Here is a 22,423-nt window from a genome sequence, read left to right on the forward strand (position 1 = left end):
TGGCCACTGATGAGGGACAGGAAGATGAGTGACCCTCTCCTTGACCTCTTTTCAAATTCTGCAGCTGATGGTTCAGTTGAAGGGGAAGTCTTAATAGATTGCCTTTCTCAGTCTCCAAAGGAAGGCTGCAGAAATCTCCTGGGATAGTTCGCAGAACTGTTTTCCCTTACACCTGGTCAAACCACATGGTGTGAGCACACCATTGATACAGGGGACAGTCTGCCTTTCAAAATTAAAATCTACAGGCAACCTGATCATGTAAGGGACTGCATCAAAGCAGCGGTGCAAAAGATGCTTGACCTGGGAGTTATTGAGCACTCGGATAGCCCCTGGGCTAGCCCAGTGGTGCTGGTCCCAAAACCACACTCTCAAAATGAGAAAAGAGAGATGAGGTTCTGTGTTGACTATAGAGGGCTCAATACAGTAACCAAAACAGATGCTCATCATATCCCTAGAGCAGATGAGCTCATTGATACACTGGCATCTGTGTAGTATCTTAGCACTTTTGACCTTACTGCTGGCTATTGGCAGATGAAGTTGTCAGAAGAGGCTAAACCCAAAACAGCATTTTCAACCATTGGAGGGCACTACCAATTCACAGTAATGCCCTTTGATCTACAATAATTCACCTGCCACTTTTCAGAGGTTGGTGAACAGAGTCCTCCAAGGCCTGGAAGCCTTCAGTGCAGCATAGCTTTCTTTAGCTCCACCTGGGATGACCACCTTGTTCACCTTTGGAAAGTTTTGGAGGCTCTGCAGAAAGCAGGCCTTACTTTCAAGGCTTCAAAGTGCCAGATAGGGCGGGGGAAATGGTTTATCTAGGACACCTGGTAGGTGGGGAACAGATTCAGCCACTACAGGGGAAGATCCAAAACATTTTTGATTGGACTCCCACTACCTCACAGCCCCAGATCAGAGCCTTCCTAGGTCTCACTAGGTATTACAGGAGGTTCATTAAGAACTATGGCTCAATTGTTGCCCCTCTTAATGACCTCACCTACAAGAAAATGCCTAAAATGTTATTATGGACAGCCAACTGTCAGGCTTTTGAGGAGCTCAAAGAGGCCATGTCCTCTCCACCTGTTCTAAAGAGCTCGATCTACTCCAAGAAGTTCATGGTTCAGACTGATGCTTCAGAGGTAGGGGTTGAGACAGTTGTTTCCCAACTTAATACAGAGGTCCAGGATCAATCAGTTGCTTTTATCAGCAGAAGGTTGACCCCCAGAGAAAAGTATTGGTCAGCCATAGAGAGGGTGGCCTTTGCTGTTGTCTGGACCTTGAAGAAGTTGAGACCATACCTTTTTGGTACTCCCTTCATTGTTCAGACAGACCACAAACCTCTCTTATGGCTCAAGCAAATGAAAGGAGAAAAACCCAAATTGTTGTGGTGGTCCATTTCCCTACAGGATATTGGCTTTACAGTGGAACATAGACCTGGGAGTAACCGCTCCAATGCAGATGGACTCTCCAAATATTTCCACTTAGACGAGGAAGACTCATCTGGGCAAGGTTAGCCTTCTTGTCCCTCATTTGGTGGAGAGACTGTGTGGGAAAGTACCCTCCTTTTTGACATGGTTACCCCCTTTTTCTGCCTGATGTGCTTGACTATGTTCACTGGGATCCTGCTAACCAGGACCACACTGTGTGTCCCCAGTATATGGTACCTAGGTAACCAGGGCATTGGGGTTACGTGGAATCCCTGTGGGCTGCAGGATATATTTTGTCACCCATAGGGAACCTATGCAAAGGCTTCTGCAGGACTGCCATAGCAGCCTGTGTGAAAAGATGCAAGCATCCTTTCACTGCCATTTTTCATTAGACCAAGGGCCATATGTAGCAATTTCCGATTTTGCGAATCGGAAATTGCGAGTTGGTGCGACTCTCAATTTCTGAGTCGCAAAATCGGATGCAGAACGTTGTCTCAGACACCGTCTGCGAATCGCTATGGGGTCGCAAAGACCCACCTCATTAATATTAATGAGGTGGTTCTCAATTTGCGACCCCATAGCGATTCCCTGCACTCACAGGGATGGTGGCCTGCTGGAGACAGCAGACCTCCATGTCTGTGACTGCTTTTTAAATAAAAGTTTTTTTTTTTTTTTTAAAGGAAAACGAGTTGCAATACAAAAAAAATAACGAAACCATTTGGACCACTGCCTGGTCTGAAAAATCATTTATGGCAACATTCACAAAGGGGAAGGGGTCCCATGGTCATTTATAAGTCACTCCTAGGGCAGGCCTTCTAGCCCAGAGGGCAGGGTGCAAAGTACCTGTGTGTGAGGGCACCCCTGCACTAGCAGAGGTGCCCCCAGAAACCCCAGGCCCATTTTCCCGGACTTCATGAGTGCAGGGATACCATTTTATGCGTGTACTGGACTTGGTCACTACCTACGTCCAGCTGCATAACGGTAACTCCGAAAATAGGCATGTTTGGTATCAAACATGTTGGAATCATACCCCAAGGCTTTTGCAAGCATTAGTTGTATGATTCCATGGGAGCCTTTCTCGGAGTGCTGCGTGGGCCTCTTCTGCAACTTTCGTGTCCCCGTCCTGTGGGCGTTTTCTGGTCTTCTCTGGGCTCTTTGTGTTGCTGAGGGCCCCCTCTGACTCCCCCCTGGATACAGTCCACCTGGTCCCCGGCAGCAGCATTTTCTGCTAACCGCAAGCTTTGCGTGTGCCAAGGCTTGTTGGCAGACTCCGACAACGCAAACCTGACTGCAATCCTCCATCCTGTGTGGGACATCACCTGCACCCTCCAGGAACCGGGCTTCATCTTCTTGGGTGCAGTGCTGACTTTTCCTCGGCACCAGTGGTTCACCTTTTGCCCCTTCATCCGGGTTGATAGGGGCTCCTGCCCTACCTGGACTCTTCTGTGCTTCTTGGACTTGGTACCATTGTTCCACAGATCTTCTTGTCCAGGAATCCCCTGTTTACTTCTCTGTGTGTGCTCTGGGAAACTTACTGTGATTTACTCCTGTTTTCCTGGTTGCTGGGGTGGGTTGTGGTACTTACCTTTGGGATTTTTCTAGTACTCCCATCTCCCCTCTACACACTACAATTACCTAGATGGGGGACCGACTTTCGCATTCCACTTTCTTAGTATATGATTTGTTCTCACCCTAGGCCCGTTTCCAACTATTGTGATTTTCACTAATTGAACTGTTTTCTAACAGTTTTTATGTCTATTTCTGTATACGTGTGTATATATTTTGTGTATTACTTATCTCCTAACGGAGTATACTCTCTATGGTATATTTGGTATTTCTGTCACTAAAATAAAGTAGCTTTATTTTTGTAACACAAGTGTTTTCTTTCATGTGTGTAAGTATTAAGTGAGATTACAGTGGTATTGCATAATCTTTGCATGTCTCCTAGATAAGCCTTAGCTGCTCATTCATTGCTACCTCTAGAGATCCTGGCTTCTAGACACTGACTACACTAATAAGGGATAACTAGACCTGGTATAAGGTGTAAGTACCATAGGTACCAACCACACCAGGCTAGCCTCCTACAGTGAGTACACTTCAATCAAGAGTTAACACAGAGAGGTTTTGACCAAGTGAACACTGGGCTAGTGTTTTGAGTTACAGACACAAGGCCTCCTGGGAGTAGCAGTCAGGTCACTCCCTCTACTACACACACTTGACACATGGTATCCTCCCTGGTGAGGTACACTTCAATTGAAAGTTAAGACACAGGGGCAATTGAGCAAGTGAACACTGGGCTGTTGTTTGGCGTTACAGACACACGTCCTCCTCGGAGTTGCAGTCATGTCACTCCCTCCACTACACACACTATACAAAAGGTATCCTCCCAGGTGAATACACTTCAATTGAGAGTTAAGCCACAGGGGTATTTGGGCAGGAGGATACTGTGCTGGTATTTAGAGTGACAGAAACAGGGCCTTCAAGCCTTAGCAGTCAGATCACTCTCTCTACTTCCCACACTTGACCATTGGTATCCTCCAAGGTGGCTACATTTCAATTGAGAATTAACAAAAAGTGATCTTTGGCCAAGTAAACACTGAGCTGGTGTTTGGAGTTACAGACACAAGGCCTCCTGTGAGATGCAGGCAGGTCACTTCCTCTAATTTCTAAACTTGCCAAACGGTATCCTCCCAGGTGTGTACATTTCAACGGAGAGTGAACAAACAAGGGTTTTGGCCAAGTGAACATTGGGCTGGTGTTTGGAGTTACATTAACAGGGCCTCCTGGCCTTAACCGTCAGATCACTCCCTGTACTTCTGCTCTTGACAAACTGTATCCTTCCAGGTGAGTATACTTAGTTTGAGAGTTAAGACACAGGGGTAAACGGGCAAGTGAACACTGGGCTGATGGTTGGAGTTACAGACACAAGGCCTCGCAGGAGTTGAAGTCAGGTCATTCCCTCAACTACACACACTTGACAAATGATATCCTCCCAGGTGAATACACTTAAATTGATAGCTGTTACACAGGGGTAATTGGGCATGAGAACATTGGGCTGATATTTAGAGTTACAGAAACAGGGACTCCTGCCCTTAACAATCGTATCACTCCCTGTACTTCCCACACTTGACAAACGCTATCTTCCCAGGTGAGTGCACTTCAGCTGAGAGTTAAGAAAGAGGGGTGTTTGGGCAAGTGAACACCGGGCTGGCGCTTTGAGTTACAGACACAAGGCCTCATGGGAGCTGCAGTCAGGTCACTCCCTCTACTGCACACTTGAAAAATTGTATCCTCCCAGGTGAGTCCAATTTAACTGAGAGTTAAGACAGCGGGGTAATTGGGCAAGTGAACGCTGGGCTCTTTAGAGCTACAGACATAAGTCCTACTGGGGGTTGCAGTCAAGTCACTCCCTCTATGAAACACCCTTGACAAATGGTATCTTCCCAGTTGAGTGCACTTTAATTGAGAGTTAAGACATAGGAGTATTTGGGCAAGTTAACACTGGGTTGGTGTTTGGGGTTATAGACACAAGGCCTCTTGGAAGTTACAATCAGGTCACTCCCCTCCCTCTACTACTACACACAAGACCATTGGTATCCTCCCAGGTAAGTACACTTCAACTGAGAGTTAAGACAAAGGGGTCTTTGACCAAGTGACCGCTGGACTGGTGTTCAGAGTAACAAACACAAGGCTTCCTGTGAGTTGTAGTCAGGTCACTCCCTGTACTTCACACACTTGACAAATGATCTCCTTCCTGGTGAGTACACTCCAGTTAAGAGCTAAGACACACGGGTAATTGGTTAAGATAACACTGGGCTGTTGCTTGGAGTAACAGATACAATACCTTGGTTAAGATAACACTGGGCTGTTGCTTGGAGTAACAGACACAATGCCTCCTGGTAGTTGTAGTCACGTCTCTCCTTCTAATACACACCCTTGGGAAATGGTATCCTCCCAGTTGAGTACACTTCAATTTAGAGTTAAGATACAGGGGTAATCGGGCAAGTGGACAATGGGCTGGTGGTTGGAGTTAGACACAAGGCCTACTGAGAGCTGCTGGCAGGTCACTCCCTCTACTGCACCCACTTGACAAATTTTATTGTCCCAGGTGACTACACTTCAGTGTGGAGTTAAGACACAGGAGTAATTGGGTAAGACACTGGACTAAGACACAGGGTTACAAGTCAAGAGAACACTGGGCTGGTGTTTAGAGTTACAGAAACAGGACCTCCTGTCCTTAACAATCAGATCACTCCCTGTACTTCCCACTTGACAAACGGTATACCCCCAGGTGAGTGCACTTCAATTGAGAGTTAACAAATAGGGGTCTTTGGGCAAGTAAACATTGGGTGGGTGCCTAGAGTTACAGACACAATGCCTCCTGGGAGTTTTAGTCTGATCACTCCCTCTGCTTTCATAATTGCCAATTGGTATCCTTCCATGTGAGTACATCTCAATTAAGAGTTAAAAGACCGGTTTTTTGAGTTACAGACTCAAGGCCTCCTGGGAGTTGCAGTCAGGTCACTCACTCTACTTCCTACACCTGCCAAATGGTATCCTCCCAGGTGAGTCACTTCACTTGAAAGTTAGCTGCCCAGTATTCACTTGGCCAATACCCTTGTTTGCTGATTAGAGTTACAGACACAAGACATTGTGGGAGTTGCAGTCATGCCACACCCTCTACTACACACATCATCCTCCCAGGTGATTACACTTCAAATGAGAGTTAAGACACAAGGGTAATTGGGCAAGTGAACGCTGGGCTGTTGTTTAGAGTTATAGACACAAGTCTTCCTGGGAGTTGCAGTCAGGTCACTCCCTCTACTACACACACTTGACAAATGATATTGTCCCAGGTTTACACTTCAATTGAGAGTTAAGGGACAAAGGTAATTGGGCAAGAGAACACTAGGCTGGTGTTTAGAGTTATAGAAACAGGGACCCCTGGCTTTGCAGTCATATCACTCTCTCTACTTTCCATACTTGACAAATGTTATCCTCCTAGGTGAGTACACTTCAATTGAGAGTGAACAAAAAGAGATCTTTGGTCAAGTGAACACTGGGCTGGTGTTTGGAATTACAGACACAAGGCCTCCTGGGCGCGATTGCCGGCAGGTCACTCCCTCTACTTTCCACACTTTACAAATGGTATCCTCCCAGGTGGGTACACTTCACTTGAGTTAACCAACAAGGGTTTTGGCCAAGTGAACACTCGGCAGGTGTTTAGAGTTACGGACACAAGGCCTCCTAGGAGCTGCAGTCAGGTCACTCCCTCTACTACACACACTTGACAAATGGTATCCTCTGGTGAGTACATTTCAATTGAGAGTTAACAAAAAGGGACCTTTGGCGAAGTGAACACTGGGCTGTTGTTTGGAGTTACAGACACAATGCATCCTAGGAGTTGCAGTCAGGTTACTTCCTCTACGAAACACACTAGACCAGTGGTACCCTCTTAGGTGAGTACACTTCAATTGAGAGTTAAGGCAGAGGGGTATTTTGCCAAGTGAACACTGAGCTGGTATTTGGAGTTACAGACAGAAGGCCTACTGGGACTTGCAGTCAGGTCATTTCCTCTACTACACAAACTTGGCAAATGGTATCCTCCAAGGTGAGTACACTTCAATTGAGAGTTAAGACAAGAGGTCTTTGGCCAAGTGAACACTGATCTGATGTTAGGAGTTACAGACACAAGGCCTCCTGGGAGTTGCGGGCAGGTCACTGTTTCTACTCTCCACACTTGCTAAATGATATCCTGCCAGGTGAGTACACTTCAATTGAGAGTTAACAAACAAAGGTTTTGGCCAATTGAACACTGGGCAGGTGTTTGGAGTTACAGATACAAGGCCTACTGGGCATTGCAGTCAGGAGACTCCCTCTAACTACACACACTTGACAAATGGTATCCTCCCAGGTGAGTACACTTCATTTGAGAGTTAAGACACAGGGGTCTTTGGCCAAGTAAACACTGGACTGGTGTTTGGAGTTAGATCAACAGGGCCTCCTGGCCTTAACAGTCAGGACACTCCCTGTACTTCCCACACTTGACAAATGGTATCTTCCCAGGTGATTACACTTCAACTGAGAGTTAAGACTCTGGGGTAATTAGGCAAGTGAACACTGGGATGGTGGTTGCAGTTATAGACACAAGTCTTCCTGGGAGTTGTAGTCAGGTCACTCACTTTACTATACAAACTTGACAAATGGTATCCTCCCAGGTGAGTTCATTTCAATTGAGAGTTAAGACATAGGGGTAATTGGGAAAGACACCACTGGGCTGTTGCTTGGAGTTATAGACACAAGTCCTCCTGGGGTTGCATTTAGGTCACTCCTTCTACTACACACACTATACAAATGGTGTCCTCCCAGGAGAATACACTTCAATTGAGACTTAAGATACAGAAGTAATTAGGCAAGAGAACACAGAGCTGGTGTTTAGAGTTACAGAAACAGGGCCTCCCGGCCCTAGCAATCAGATCACTCCCTTTACTTCCCACACTTAACAAATGGTATCCCGCCAGCTGAGTACACTTCAGCGGAGAGTTAACAAATAGGGGTATTTCTGAGTTTGTTTTTTTATATTAAGTAAGACATTATTACCGGACATAACATTATGTCACTTTCACCTTTGTTTTTTCAGTGAATTTCTGTAGATATTTTTACCCTACATTATTACATAACTTTATCCTTTGTTTTTCGGTGATCTTCTGAATTTTTTGTTTAATATTGTAAATTAACAATATAAAGACATGTAATTTTGAGGAAGTCAGGCCTACTTGCTTTATGAAAGGGTGAGAACACCAAAATATAAAAGTCTGGCCTATTGACTTTAGCAAGGGATCAGCACATCAACCTCTACAAACCAGTTGCCACAATAATTTATCATTATCATATTTCAAAGTAATCTTTATAAGTATAAACATAGCAATGCATAGAAATTTTGTGTCATAAAATATTTAAAGTAAATCACTTTTATTCAAAACCACTAACTTGTTTGAGGCTTTCTTGAACACTCTTCCTGTCACAAAATGCAGTAATATAACCAATGACAAGAGGTTCGGGCACTTTTTGTGAAGGGCATATAGATCTATCTCTGAGTGCTTTAAAAACATGGTAAACTTGCACTTGGTCATGCATTCAATGACCCATGAGGCGGACTGCTTTTTATGGGCGAGCACAAAGCGCTCCGTCCCATGCTGTAATCTCTCTGTGGGCTTCTAGCTACGCCCATGTCATGTCAGTCACTTTCTTTGGTTCGTGGGCTTGCCTTTTAAAATCCGCTTGCTTTCATTTGTGAAAGGCATGCATACGTCATGCCTTTTCCGGTGTTTACCCCACCTAAACAGCACCAGTAAACTACTGAAACCATTCATGATTCGAAGTTTCCAGACTACTTTATCTTTTTATTTTCCACGCAGAGCGGTCGCCCTGTGGTTTACACAGCGCAATCGTTTTTTCTGTTTTCAATTTCAGGGCGACCACGCTACATTTTACATAGTGCGATCACGCTGTTTTTTTCTTGTAATTTGTGTGGCAAGATAGGAGTTTACAACGCTAATATCTCTAACTTGAGCAAATGTGAGATCTGTTGCATTCCAAATGCTTGTTTTAGTTTACCGTTCCCCACACCTTCCATTGTACCATCATTGATCCAGCAATCCCAGCTCCCGGTAGTACTGTTCAAGCACACAGTCTACACCTGGTACCCAAGACAGATGACCACTATTTCAGTACAGCTACGTACTGCCTACCTTGCCACACTATGATAGTGGTGGGTGAAAACAATCTTCATATTCACCGTCAACTGGTGATAGCAGCACTGAATCAACCTCCACCCTTTGGTTTTTGGAGCATGTTTCCCTTCCTGTATCCTGCTTATTGAAACTGTTTGTCTTGTTTTGGTCCTGTTTACCTATTTGAACAAAATATAAAAAAATAAAAATAAAGAATTACAAAAACACAAAAGAAGAAAAAAAAAATTCTTATAAGAACTACTCAGATATTTCAAACAACAAAGAGTGGACATAATCTTCCAAAAGCACCCCCAGAGACTAAAGGAGCCCTTTTGATTACACAAAGAGAGATAGATAATTGTGATCAGATATAATCCTAAAATTGACCACAATCTTCAGGAGTCAGATCAGAGAATGACTCATTAGAAACATATTAGTACCTGAGGAAGATTTGTGGGGGACAGAGAAAAAGGTGAAACCAGGTTTGTTAGCTCTTGCATGCTGCCATACATCAGTGAGTGCAAATGAAGATGTTAGCTGTTTCAATGCACCCCTCAGTCATTGCTTCCCCCACTGGGCTGAATAAAAGTTCCCTTGGCCTTGATATATAGAATCTGTTTTATGGCACAGCGTAACATTAAAATCCCCACAAACAATGAGGGGTGATGGACAGAGGTGAAGCTCGGCCAAATAAAAGTCAATAATTGGCGGGTTGTCATTGTTCAGGCCGTATACTACACAGATGGTAATACACATGTTATCTTTTTGGATGGTTACAGTAAGCCACCATCCACCAGAATCAGCCTTTTGCTACACCACCCTCATTTAATGTCCCTGACTTACAGTGCAACACTCCTCTAAGCTGAAGTAAAGTATGGGATGCATAAAACTCTGTAGTCGACCTTCTTTAATAGTATGGTTTGTTCAGGAGGAATCGGCATCACCTGGAGTCAATTGGCGGTTTGAGAGTGTATAAATCTTGTGAGGTGCTTTGACACTGTTGATATTCTATGAGACAATATGCAAATTCTGGCCAACGTCCCTATCATTACTAGCCATTATCCCAACAAATCAAAACCATGTTTCCCTTAAAGACAATGCAGATCTGCTAACCCACACTCTGAGACTGAGCCCCAAGATCAGTTGTTCCACATTCCTCACTCCAGCGATTTTCTCTCCAGTTCTTACCCCCAAACCTTTCAACCCACTCGACTGAAAAACACACACCCAGACTAGCTCTACATAGTCTCCCATCCCCTCCCTTCATCCCACAACTAAGAGGTCCACCCTCCCCGTGGTATGCCCTAATGGAGCGGCTTCTGAGGGAATATCTGATGGTCAATTTTGGATTGGCAACCACCATAGCCGTATAGGATTCGCTTAAAGCTTTTTGTCATGGACACATGCTGAAGTTTGCTGGATATCAGCACAGGATAATTACGGTGGAAAAGACCCAAAACCATTTAACTCATTTTGGAGTCTAATTTGGGGCAAAGTATATCCACCAGGGAATTTGTAGCTGGGGGGGGGGTTATCTGTCCTGCAGGCTTCCCGTAGGAAGAGTATATGGAACGGTGCTATTACAAATCATCGAACCAGGCAGTTGACAAGCTTTGAAAACAGTAAAGAGATGGGCTGTTGCTTTCTCTCAGAGTTAAATATAGTGCTAGTATGAATGCCATCTAGCAGATTAGGAACAAAAAGGAGAGTTTGTGGTAGATCCTGTAGGTATCTGAGAGGTTTTTTGCAGTTTTACAAGGATCTCTACCGAGAGGATTGTTTTGCCTCCACTGAGGAGTTGCTCTGGTTTGTTTGGCGGTACTTCCACCACAAGCTTCATCATGTCCAGAAGTCTGAATTAGAAGAGCCCTTAACTTTGACAGAGATAGAAGCTGCTATTGGCTCCTCAACCAAGGCAAGACCTCCGGGCCCAATCAAATCCCTCTAGAACGCTATGGGTCCTTCTTGCATATTCTGGCCGCGGTCCTTCAGAGTCTTTTTATTTCTTTTAATGTGCTTTGTCAGGTTCCAGGGTCTTGGGGTGAGACCAATATCATTATCTTTACCAAAAAAGGAAAGGACCCTACTATCTGTGGCTTGTACTGTCCAATCACTTTAACTAATGCTAATTCTAAGTTTTATATCCGCATTTTGGGTCATCGGTTATCAACTATGATTTCAGGACTAGTAGATTCAAATCAAGAGGGTTCATCCTTGGATGTGATACAACTTTTCATGTCAATATGGCCTCGTAGCACTGGAGACTGCCTCTGTGGATAGATAATCAGTGGTATGATTATGCTTGTTGCCAAGAAGGCCTTTGATAACCTGGCCATTCCTATGAGTGTTCATGGAGTCAGTGGGCCCTGGCCCTTGTTTTATAGCCAGAGTTTGTCAACTCTATGTTGGCTCTATGGGAGACACTGTTTGGGCTCCCTGTCTTACCCCATAGACATTTCTTGTGATACAAGACAGAGCTGCCATCTTTCTCCTCAGTTATTTGCTTTTCATATCGAACCATATAACTAAACTCTTAAAATGACTGAGGATATCCACCCTCTGCATATTTACTGATTTGAGAAGGAGGTTTTAGATTATGCAGACACTGTGGCTGTTCTAACCCCCACCCTTGTCCAGTCTATTAGGGCATTGAAGCTGAACGCACCGGCGTTTGTAGATGTCTCAGTATATAAACTCAATCTCAATAAAACGCAGGTTTTGTCTACTGTTATCCTGCCTATTCAGGATAAGCGATTGGTACATTCAACCAAATATTTGGGGGTAATACTCTTACTGCATATGGAGGACATTATCAAATGTTACTAAGGGAAACTCTACCAACAGACAGCTAAAGTTTTTAATAAGTGAAACCGGTAGCATTTTGGCCTAATTGGCAGGTGTCATCTTATTAAAATGATTATTCTTCCTAGGTATCTATTTTTTTTTTATATATTCTTTTTATGGCTTTTTTTTTAAAGAAGATTGAGGCATTTTGGCAGAAATTTATCTGGACCTGTAAGTAACCTTGCTGTAAGACCCAGCTCTTGCAGTTGACCAAGGACAAGAGTGGGGTCTCTCGCCCTGTTCTGTGGTTTTATTGTATCCCTTTTTTTTCTTGATTCTGTCTGGTCATGGGTACATGGTTGAAGGGCTGCATGTGTGTGGACTGTCTGCCACTAGAATTTGATTGTCCCAAGGACAGTCTACTTTAAAAGGACCTGGTTCAAGACTTTAAAGGTGTTCCATCTTATCTGGAGTTCCCTTAAAAAAAGTATTCCCAGATACTTCCTTGTTTAACCAATATACGTATTTAGGAATTAACCCTCACTTACCTGTCTGTATCAATTATAGCTTTTGGGAGAGCTGGGGGGTGGCAAAACTCTTTACTACTGGACAAACGTTTTGAGATGGTTGTCTTTTTCCTTTGAGACTATGCAGGCAGCAGTTTTCCCTTCCTCGTATTATTTTTTCTGCTGAATTTGCAAACTTGCTATTTTATTACCAGCCTTGATAGATATGAGATCGGCTGCTCCCATAGTACTTTCTTAGATTTGTTAATGCGAGCGCCCGAAAAAGGGAACATCAGTCTGGCCTATAAGCTAATTCTGTCAGCTTACTTGGATCAATGGGTGGATGCTTTCCAGCTAAGGGCAGATACCTAGAGCAGAACCAGCTACTTAACGCCTCCCAATTCGGCTTCTGCAGCAATCACAGCACCGAGACCACCCTGATCACAGCCAGAGATGACATCAGTGCGCTCCTCGACTGAGGATAAACACCAGCCTGGATTCTTCTCGGCCTCCAGGCAGACTTCAAAACCGTCACCCACCACATGCTTAACAAAAGACTCCACCACATTGGTATCCAAGGGGGCACACTCAGATGGATCACCGCCTTCCTCACAGCAAGAACCCAGAGGATTCACCGACATCCTTTCACCTCCCAACCAAAAGACATCATCTGAGGGGTGCCATAAGGACCATACCTAAACCCCACACTTTTTAAAGCACATATGACCCAACTAGCCAACATCCTCACATCCCAAGGCTTCAACATAATCTCCTACACAGTTGACACCCAACTCATCCTCTCGCTCACAGACGACCCCACTACTACAAAAAACAACTTCCACAGATGCATGACAAGCGTTGTCGACTGGATGAAAGAACATTGACTGCAGCTAAACACAGACAAGACTGAAGTTCTTGTCTTCAGCAAGAGCAGCAACATATGGAACGATTCCTGGTAGCCTTGAGAACTAGGACCCGCAGCCACTCCCTCTGAACCTGCCAGAAACCTCAGAATAATTACTGACAAGAGGCTCACCATGGAATCACAGATTAATACCATCGCCTCCACCTGTCTCTTCATTCTGTGCATGCTACATCAGATCTTCATGTGGCTAACCCTGCACACGAGACACACTGTGACATAGGCCCTCATCACCAGTTGACTAGACTGAGGCAACACTCTCCACATTGGAATTGCTTCAGAACTCCTACAAATATTTCAGATAATGCAGAACGCCACAGCCATGCTCATCCTTGACCTTTCCCGGTGGTCCAACATCACACCACATCTCCGGCAACTCCACTCTTCCCATGCAGAAGAGGTGTGTATTCAAGCTACTGACCCATGCACACAAAACTCTACATAACCAAGGACCTGCCTACATTAACCACTGCCTGAATTCCCAATCGCCAAGAAAACTACGCTCCACCTCCCTATAGATAGGACACTTTGATCTTTTGTATAGAGTATGCATCCAATAAAAAAAAATAACCAAACAATATAGAGCTATTTTTAATCTTAATAATTCTTTTTACAGGTAACTTGAGTATACAATAGATGATGATATAGTACTGAAAGGTAAGTAAAAGGTAAAGAGAATATCTGAAATAGAAGTAGATGTTGTGGGATGAAGTTATTTATAGTGTTGTAATGATAAGAGTGAATTTGGTGTGTGATATATGGTTGTGCATGATTGAGTGAAGTCCTAATCAATGGAGTAACTATGTATAAACTCAAGAACTGTAATGAAATATTGAAAGTGTTTTTGTTAATAGTTGATAATGTAATTATTCTTTTCCAGTATGCAACCCACATTATATTGTTTGTCAAAATCTTGTAGCACAAAAAGATGAATGTGTAAATCAATAAAAATATAATAGCTGACTTTTACAGTACAACATTGTTTTGCTTTCATTAAGGACCGAGCTGAAAACAATCTCGGAAATGCACTTCTTAGTTTAACCTCTTAGCTGCTGGGCCTTCTTCCCCGAACCCCCCAGAGCTGAGCCCTTTTTTGGCTATTTCGGGTAGTTCGCGCTTATGCCTTCATAACTTTTGTCCACATAAGCTATCCACGCCAAATTTGCGTCCTTTTTTTCCAACATCCCAGGGATTCTAATGGTACCCAGAGTTTGTGGTTTCCCCTGGAGGAGACCAAGAAATTAGCCAAAATACAGTGAAAAATTTGTTTATTTCAAAACAATGGGAAAAAAGGGCTGCCGGAGAAGGCTTGTGGTTTTTTCCCTGAAAATCACCATCTTCCCACCTTTCAGGAACGGGCAGACTTGAATCAGAAAACCACATTTTTCAACACAATTTTGGCATTTTACTGGGAAGTACCCCATTTTTACAACTTTTTGTTCTTTCAGCCTCCTTCCAGTTAGTGACAGGAATGGGTGTGAAACCAATGCTGGATCCCGGAAAGCTAAACATTTCTAAAAAGTAGACAAAATTCTGAATTTAGCAGGGGGTCATTTGTGTAGATCCTACAAGGTTTTCCTACAGAAAATAACAGCTGAAATAAAAAAATATTGAAAGTGAGCTGAAAAAAACAGCCATTTTTCTCCACGTTTTACTCTGTAACTTTTTCCTGCAATGTCAGATTTTTTAAAGCAATATACCGTTACGTGTGCTGGGCTCTTCTGGTTGCAAGGGTATATAGGGCTGATAGGTTCATCAAGATCCCTAGGTACCCAGAGCCAATAAATGAGGTGCACCTTGCACTGGGTTTTCATTCTATACCGGGTATACAGCAATTCGTTTGCTGAAATATAAAGAGTGAAAAATAGGTATCAAGAGAACATTTGTATTTCCAAAATGGGCATGAGATAAGGTGTTGAGAAGCAGTGGTTATTTGCACATCTCTGAATTCTGGGGTGCCCATACTAGCATGTGAATTACAGGCCATTTCTCAAATAGACGTCTTTTTTACACACTGTCTTACATTTGGAAGGAAAAAATGTAGAGAAAGACAAGGGGCAATAACACTTGTTTTGTTATTCTGTGTTCCCCCAAGTCTCCCGATAAAAATGGTACCTCACTTGCTTGGGTAGGCCTAATGCTCGCAACAGGAAACTCAATATGGACACATCACATTTTTACATTGAAATCTGACGTGTTTTTTGCAAAGTGCCTAGCTGTTACCCAGAATCCTTTGCAAACCTCAAAATTTGGCTAAAAAAAACACATTTTCCGCACATTTCGGTGACAAAGTTCTGGAATCTGAGAGGAGCCACAAATTTCCTTCCACCCAGCGTTCCCCCAAGTCTCCCGGTAAAATTGATAACTCACTTGTGTGGGTAGGCCTAGCGCCCGCGACAGGGAATGCCCCAAAACACAACGTGGACACATCCCATTTTTTGACAGAAAACAGAGGTGTTTTTTGCAAAGTGCCTACCTGTAGATTTTGGCCTCTAGCTCAGCCGGCACCTAGGGAAACCTACCAAACCTGTGCATTTTTGAAAACTAGAGACCTAGGGGAATCCAAGATGCGGTGACTTGTGGGGCTCTGACCAGGTTCTGTTACCCAGAATCCTTTGCTTGGTGAGGAATCACTGGGTGGTAGGAATTTTGTGGATCCCAACATATTCCTGTAGTTTGTGTGACAAAAATGCGAAAAACTAGAGTTTTTATTCAACATTTCAGCTTTGCAGGGTATTCGGGGTAAGAAAACTTTGGGGAATCCACACAAGTCACATCTCTGTGGACTCCCTCGACTGTCTAGTTTCCAGAAATGTTTGGGTTTAGTATGTTTCTCTATATGGCTGCCGAACCCAGGGCGAAAAACACAGGTGCCTGCCTTACAAAACCAGTTTGTTTTGTGATAGATAATGTTTATGTCTCCACAATACGATTTGGGTGGTGGAATTTAGGGCTGAACTCTCTCTCTCTGCTTGCCGCTGCATTCACCTGCTCTCTGGGTTGGGCTAACCCACTATTACCCCGTTGCACAGACTGTGCTTGTGAAGGGACAGCAGGACTGTCCTCATCACCTCCCTCATAATTTACTGGAAGAGGAGTTATCGAATGGGTCTCCTCCGACTGAAAAATCACTCCCAGAGTCTGCGCCGTTGTCCTATCCCTCAGATGCTGTCTCAGTATCTGATCCTATGTCAGAGCTGTCCTCTATAACCCGAGTGACGGCAGCAGTCATCCATCAAGATGCCATCTCTGCTATTGGCTAACGTGTTGCTCTAAAACACTAGCCTACGGATTCCCTCATTACCACCCAGCAAAAGTACCCTTCATCTCTCCTTAGCCGCCCTCCACCCGCACATACATTTTATTTGTATTATAGCGCAGGTAATGGCTGACTTTACTAATGTACTCAGTTATTTACATAAAACACAGATTTGCTCTTTGCAGTAGGCATATAAACCATCTGCGCTTCTTTATCGCACTAAAACTGCCACTAGACAAAAGTCTGATCCTTTTGTAGCAGAAACATAATCACAATACTAACTTGACTTTTTTATTGCTGCCTAAAAGCGACAGTTGAAATGCGTCAGTTGAAGTATGTGCATTGCTTTGAAGACGCAAGCTGCAACTGCAAGACAACTGGTGGCAAAAATATATATATATATATCACTTTTATATGTCGGTCTGGTTATCCTGGGGGCCGATCGCAGCCCCCAGGGAAACCACACATTTATTGACAAAAGTGATCTATATATATATATATATATAGATAGATAGCTATAGATCTATCTATAGATATATCCATGTAGCTACATATATCTACATAGATATATTTATATCTATATTTTTTTGGTAGTTGTATGGTTTCCTTGGGGGCCAAAATGGCCCCCAGGGAAACCCTACATCAACAAAAAAAAAATACTGCCCCCACAGGTGGACCCCCCTGTCCATTTCTTTAATTTAAAAAAAATAAAGTTTAGCCCCTGGGGGGGTGCGATCGCTCGAGAGTCTCCCCTTTCTTACGAGGCCTTCCCGAACGTGGGGAAGGCAGTTTGGGGCCGCAGCCGCTTCCTGCTCCGATGGGGAAATCCACAAAGTGACGTACGTCACAAAGGGGCGGGTGGGGGGTGGGGTGGGGCACGGAAAAGCTTCCGTGTCTCCCGGGGTTTAACGAATAAATAAATAAATCCACTGGTCGTGACCCGCACCAGGGAGGCAGACGCCCGCACCCAAGGGGTTAAAGAAGATATTTATTATTACTTCACCACAAGGTTCCTGAGAGAAGAGATTAGTAGGTTGGAGGCACACGCTTAAAAGTAGTCACAGCATTAATGTCAACACCAGAACAGTGCACGCTCTACGGGCGTCTAGAATGCAAAAACCCAACCCTCTCAAGATAATGTAATTTATGCATTGTGATGATATGTTATTGTTTAACCTTTTGCATTGCAGAATTCAGTCCAGAAGATTCATTCTTAAGGTGCTTAAAAATACTGTTCATTTGCAATGTATTGCTGCAGGCTTTCAGATTGAGTCAGGGTGTGGTCCCTTTCCGGGGCCTTCTAGAAGCTTTCCCTGCAGCATGCCTGGGTGTGGTTGTGGTCTGGGCCAAGACTCTATAAAAAGGGGTCAGCCCAGCTCCACGTGCTCCCTATTCAGAGGTCCCGGTGCAGAGCAGCTGCAACTTCCTGAGCTCCTGTATTGGAAGACGCTGTAATTCTTGGGCCTTTCTCCTGATGTTGTTAACATTTTGCTCATGCACGTGTAATTGTGCGTTTAGACTTTTCATGGCATTTGTATGCACGCATTCGAATCGGCAAGACGCGCGATTCCTTCCTTTGGATTAACTCATGTTATTCATTGTGCGCTACCATTCCTTGGCAGTTTCATGGTAGCATTCGAATCTGCAACGCACGCGATTCTTTCCTTGTGTGTGATTCTTGATATTCATTGTACGCTATCATTTCCGAGGCATTTTCATGGTGGTATTTGAATCGGCAAGACGCGCGATTCTTTCCTTGAGTGCTTCTCATGTTATTCATTGTGCGCTACCATTCCTTGACAGTTTCATGGTGGCATTCGAATCGGCAAGACGCGCAATTCTTTCTTTGTGGTTAATTCATGATATTCATTGCGCGCTACCATTTTTTGGCAGTTTCATGGTGGCGTTCGAATCGGCAAGACGCGCAATTCTTTACTCGTGTGTATATATAATGTAAATTATTGTGCGCTACCATTCTAAGACATTTCCTTGGTAGCATTTCGAGTTGACAAGTCACATGATTTATTCCTTGAATCTACGTTGTGTGATTTCATGGTGCACAATCCTTTATGGTGTTTAATACACATATAAAAACCTGCAATGTGCGCAATTCACTTTCCAATGTGTTTTGAGAAGAACACAACAAGACCAGAGTTCTAGATGTAATGCTGTGTGTTGCTGATATGTATTCTTAAAAGGAGATTCATATGATTTGTTTCCTGATTCTCATGCTAAAGAAAGTACTTGAATCTGAAAGTTCTATTTAACTTTTCTTGTTTCCTCCTCAGGTATTCGCTCATCTAAAGCCTAGTCAGTTTAGGACTATTCTAGGGTTGTTCATATTTTCAGAAATGACGAAGCTTAGAGTTGTAGCATGGTACTGATTTCATGAGATGTAATTTTGATGTTGTGTTTTAACCTTTTGCTTCCTTGCAGGTCTCCTTCCCAGCTGTTCTCTTCCTAATCCTCTTTTCCCCACTTGGACTCTATTAGACTCTGTGACAAATCTAATCCGAGTATTGGAGCTGTCTTGTGGTGGAAGTGTTGGGAACGTGCACAGACCCTGAGGATCTGGTGACTCTGACAATTGAAAGGAAAATATATCAAAGTACTTCTCAATTGTAATGTACACAGCAAATATATGTGATTATATTATAGCATAACTTCAAAGAATAAAAGTCAAAATTCATCACTGTAGGGCCTATCACTGCTCCATCTTTCTTATGCCTGCAAGTTGATGACTTCTGTTTAACTGCGAGAAAGAGATTTTCCACCCATACAGGGGGTCAGGCAGCTGACGTCCGCTCCTGACTGAAGTCTTGGAAAATCCCCCTGCTGCTGCCCAGGGACGCCGTTTATAATGAAAAAGCCTGCTAACAGTTCCTTTCCTCTAATAGTCAAAACATGCTGGCTACTGTACATCACTGTTGGAAAAGAACAAGCTGGAGAGTGGCCAAGTCTCCAAAGCTCGCTCCTTCCCAAGGCTGGGGACAGGGGAAAAAACACAAAATATATGCTCCCTTATCACGCTAGGGCTCAGCGAGAATTCAAAAGATGAAAAACACAGCTTGGTCTACCATGTGGAAAAACACAGCTCAACTGCAATGTCTAACTCCACGATAAAGCCAATAGGCAGGTAAACTGAATGCAGAATGTAATGTCTAATGCCACGTTAAAGCCAATAGGCAGCTAACCTGAATACAGCATGTAATGTGCTACTGGTGAACAACTAATATGCGCAGTGGTGAAACACAGTCAGTGGTCAAACACAATGGCATAACAAACACAAATAATGTTTTTTCCATTTTCTTTCTTGTTTGTGTTTCCCAAATCTTAGGGAACATAAGTTTTACATGACTATGTCATCATTCGAAACCTTTGCGGCTGAAGATGATCATATTGTCTTCCTCATCATGAAATACTAGGGAAACACAAATCAATGGATTATGCAAAGATTCTGTGCATATCAAACTGCAAACATACTTGTAAGTGTTCTAAAATATGTAATCATGTGCAGTAGAAAATTAGGTACAATAGATTTTGTTAAAGGTCATCAACCATGCTAAGCCATATAATGACATATATAGTACATTATCCAAGTACATGAATGTTTATTTTGTTCTGTTATTAAAACACTAACAGCGTACTTCAAAGTTTTGATCGTAAAAATAAAAGGTAACAGTTTTGTTTTTAAACTAGGCAGTCTTTGGCTAAAGTAAGATTGCTGACACTATATTGTATCCACATATTATTCTTCAAGTAGATTGTATAGTATCCACCAGCAGTACTCTCTCCATGATGAATTATAATACCATTAGTAGTGGAAATGAATTCAGAAATAGACATTTAAGAAGCAGTAAAGTTAGAAATGCATATATTGATTTCCCTAATATTAACATTGCATCTTTGATAATAATATGCTTAATTATTATTAAAAGGATGAAACTACGTGCAAATTACAGTTTGGACAAAACTTTGGTTGCACACCTTTCCATATTAAATTTGAAATGGAGTACACTTACAATCTAGTATTGATGTAAACACAAATTCTTCTAACTGTGTAACGTTGGAGCTTGAATGAAGCCAATTTATGCATTCATGTTCACAAGAGTAGCTCACACTGAAGAAGCCTGAATTTGGTTGAGTGTTCAAAAGACAGTTTTCTTTTTGTAAAAATTGGATATTTACCGAAGTGAGGGTTTTTGGAAATGATTGTATTTGCACACACAGCTACTTTCTGCATTAATTCTTGTCTCATCTAAATCAACAGTATATAGCCTTACACATTTTTTAACACAAGACATGTATGCCAATCCCTTTGAATACTATAGATGAAATGTTAGTTATTGCATAATCTAAGTTTCATCTTAGTTGTATGAAAGTACCCTCTTTCTTGGCATGGTTAACCCCTTTTTCTGCCTGATTTCAGTGTGTTTGACTGTGTTCACTGGGATCCTGCTAACCAGGACCCCAGTGATTATGCTCTCTCTCCCACAACTCTGTATTCATCCCACAATTGGCATACTGGTGCCCTCATATAAGTTCCTAGTATATGTTACCTAGGTACCCAAGGCATTGGGGTTCCAGGAGATCCCTATGGGCTGCAGCAGTTACTCTGCCACCCATAGGGAGCCCATGCAAAGGGTTCTGCAGGCCTGCCATTGCAGTCTGCATGAACCGGGTGCATGCACCCATTTTCACTATAGGTCACTATACCAGGTCACTGTAAGTCACCCCTATGGTAGAGCATCTCAGTCCAGAGGGAAGGGTGCATGTACCTGTGTTCGAGGGCACCCCTGTGCTAGCAGAGGTGCCCCCACAAACTGCAGATCCACTTTTCTGGACTTTGTGAGTGCGGGGACACCATTTTACACGTGTACTGGACATAGGTCACAACCTATGTCCAGCTACATAATGGTAACTCCAAACCTAGGCATGTTCAGTCTCAAACATGTTGGAATCACACCCCAATACTTTTGCAAGTACTGGTTGTATGATCCCACACACTCTGGGGGCTCCTTAGAGGACCCCAGCATTGCTTTTACACCTTCTGAGGTTTCCCAGGCAGCCCCAGCTGCTGCCACCTCAAAGACAGGTTTCTACCCTCCTGTTGCTTGAGCAGCTCAAGCCTAGGAAGGAAGCACAAATGATTTATTTGGGAGAGGGGTGTTACACCCTCTCCCTTTGGAATTAGGTGTTACATGGCTTGGGTAGCCTCCCCAAGCCACTGGTATGCTTTGAAAGGCACATTTGGTGCCCTACATCCATAAACCAGTTTACACCAGTTCAGGGACCTCCAGTCCCTGCTCTGGTATGAAACTAGACAATGGAAAGGGGAGTGACCACTCCTCTGTCCATCACCACCCCAGGGGTGGTGCCCAGAGGTCCTCTATAGGGTCCCTAAGGTCTGCCATCTTGAATCCAAGGTTGACAGGGGACTTTGGGACCATCTGAGTGGCCAGGTCAGGCAGGTGGCATCAGAGCCCCCTCCTTGACAGGTGGTCACCCAGCCAGGTCAGGGCTATTTAGGGGCTCTCTTTTAGGTTGTTCCTCAGATTCAGCTTGCAAGATTCCAGCAGGATTCCTCTTCATCCCTTACTTCAACTTCTGACCAAAGAATCTGCATCTGGACTCTCCGGGACCTGACAATCTGCAACAAATAAGAAGACTTCACCTGCAACATTGTTTCTCTGGTTCCTTCCAGCTTCTGCAACATTTCCCCAGTTGTGCATCATCTGAGGACAGCCCATCTTCAGTCTGCACAGGAAAGAAGAAGGAATCTCCATTGGAGT

General features: G+C 43.6%; 1 long non-coding RNA gene across 1 annotated transcript in view; it reads left to right on the forward strand.

Moving 5' to 3' along the window:
- The window catches only part of LOC138294116 (uncharacterized), a 237,243-nt gene extending 217,957 nt beyond the window's left edge, over nucleotides 1–19,286 (forward strand). The window contains exon 4 of the long non-coding RNA XR_011203199.1: nucleotides 19,068–19,286. This is a non-coding gene — a long non-coding RNA (uncharacterized lncRNA). The remainder of the gene's footprint in view (nucleotides 1–19,067) is intronic.
- Nucleotides 19,287–22,423: the final 3,137 nt, after the last annotated feature.

The sequence above is a fragment of the Pleurodeles waltl genome, chromosome 4_2 (genome assembly GCF_031143425.1).
Source record: "Pleurodeles waltl isolate 20211129_DDA chromosome 4_2, aPleWal1.hap1.20221129, whole genome shotgun sequence".
NCBI lineage: Eukaryota > Metazoa > Chordata > Amphibia > Caudata > Salamandridae > Pleurodeles > Pleurodeles waltl.